This window comes from Procambarus clarkii, chromosome 35 (genome assembly GCF_040958095.1).
Source record: "Procambarus clarkii isolate CNS0578487 chromosome 35, FALCON_Pclarkii_2.0, whole genome shotgun sequence".
In the NCBI taxonomy this organism is placed as follows: domain Eukaryota; kingdom Metazoa; phylum Arthropoda; class Malacostraca; order Decapoda; family Cambaridae; genus Procambarus; species Procambarus clarkii.
Window position 1 is genome coordinate 10,321,688 of NC_091184.1, and position 2,500 is coordinate 10,324,187.

The window sequence follows — 2,500 nt, forward strand, 5'->3', positions numbered from 1 at the left end:
TCTGTGGCGCTCTCTCTCTGGCTCTCGCTCTCTCTCTCTGGCTCTCATATTTCATTTGATTTAAAAATGTCTGAGATTTTTTACTTAATCTAAGTTATATTGCATGGTGCTAATATGAATATTATACATGACTGTTTTTTCTTTTCTTTCTCTTTCTCCCTTTCTTTCTTTCTCTTTCTTTCCTTCTCTCTCTTTTTCTTTCTCTTTCTACATGAATATTATACTTGACTGTGTTTACATTCACTTGTAGATTTTTATTTTTAGTTAATTAGTCCTAAACTTTTGATTAATAGATTTTTATTATTAGTCATAGAAAAACTATAGTGTTATATGTATACTCGGAAAATTTTACTTGTTTTAGTTTTAAGTAACAATAACTGCTTGTAACGTCAGACTGATCTCAGCATGACATGAATCACAGGCTGCTTGATCACAAAATCTATTGTGTTCACATATTGCATATATAGATTTTTAAATTTTTACTTTTATATTCTGTTATAGATAGTCTATATATTTCGAGCTATTACATATATTTTGTTGTATTACTCATTCTTAATTAAATAAATATAATATTTTAATTCTCTTTTTGTACCCTATTTATTTGTAATTTACACCTACATATATAGGATGTCCATTTCTATCTCAGATATGTCTTCTTTCTTTCTCTCCCTTTCTATTTCAGATATGAATTACAAAATTATTATACCCTAATTTACCCTAAACGTTTTAATGTAGGTAATTAAAAGATCATAAAAAAGTTTTTAGAAATGTTAATTATATACGTTCTAAGGTTGTATATAAAAGTTCTCAAAAAACCTTTTCTAAACGTAATTATAAACGTGCTGAAAACAATGAAATGTCGTTTTTAGGATGTTTTAAAACATGAAATGTTTGCTGGGAATGCATTAGGCAGTGATATGGTGGAGGCTGACTCCATACACAGTTTCAAATGCAGATATGATAGAGCCCAGTAGGCTCAGGAATCTGTACATCAGTTGATTGCCAGTTGAGAGGTGGGACCAAAGAGCCAGAGCTCAACCCCCGCAACCACAACTAGGTGAGTATACACACAACACACACACGTACACACACACACACACAGACACAAACATACACACACTAATGAATGCCTCTATTCACCTTGCAGTAAATAGGAACCTGAAAGTCAGGAAGCTGCTAAAGGCTGCATCTTGGGGATGTGTGAGTGTGTTAGATAAAAATATATGTTGTTATATGGAGGAAAAGAGGCCGAATATATATGATGGAGGAAAAGAGGCCGAGAGTCGGTACATTAGACAACCGACGCTTAGAAAGGCGGGGTCCAAGAGCTAACAGCTAAATTTGGAAATAATAAATTAAAATATTTAATACACCCACATACATGTTTCACATTATTTTGGCTGAGGGCACACTGAAGGCTGATGGCCCCGTCGACGGGGCAGGAAGTCGGTGGTTGATCAAAGGCCTCCCACATCCTCCACATACCTGAGGATTATTCCGGCTTAATTTTAAACGGAAGTAATGTCTTGGCATTTACGGCTTCAGCGGGTGGGTGGGTCCGTGGGTTTATTACACTATGAGTGAAAACAATCGCCTATTCTCTATTTTATATTGCCGCTTGTAGAGCTAGAAGCTGTTGCCTCTTGTGTGCGTTGCACAAGGGGATTAATATCTGGATTAATATCTTTAAATATTTCCAGTATTTTTTTAAGGTACGCTTAAATACCGAAGATACTGCTATTGGACACCGCTTAATTGACAATGTCTCAACAACGCAGGCTAAAGATGTGCGTGGCTCCTGCTATTGCAATGATGCTCATTTGTTTTTCAATGATGGGCCTTAGTTGCCCCCTCTCTAACTTACCGTTCTAAATACCCCTTCTCCATCTTCCGCAAACATTTCCCCTCATACATCTCCCCCCTTTCCTCCTGTCCCCCCTGTCCCCCTTGTCCATCTTTGTCCCCCTGTCCATCTTTGTCCCCTGTCCCTCACTTTGTCCCCTTGCCCACATTTTCTGTCCTCTGTCCCAGATCCCTTTCCCCCTCTCTGTCCTCTGTCCCCCTGTCCCCCCTTTCCATCTCTCTGTCCCCCTGTCCCTCTCTATCCCATTGTCCCTCTCTCTGTCCCTCCTGTCTCTCTCTGTCCCCCTGTTCTTCTCTGTCCTCCTGTTCCTCTCTCTGTCCCCCTGTTCCTCTGTCCCCCTGTCCATCTCTCTGTCCCCTGTACCTCTCTGTCCCCCTGCCCACTCTTTCTGTCCGCTGTCCATCATCTGTCCCCCTCCCTTTCCTCCAGTCCCCCTATCCATCTCTGTCCCCTTGTCCCTGTCTCTCCTCTGTCCCCTCTCTCTTGGTCTCCTGCCCCCCTCTCCTCCCTCTGTCCCCCGGTCCCCCTCTCTGACCCTGTCCCTCTGTCTCTGTCCCTCTGTTCCTGTCCCTCTGTCTCTGTCCATGTCCCCCTCTCTGTCCCTGTCTCCCTCCCTGTCCCACTGCTCCCCCTCTG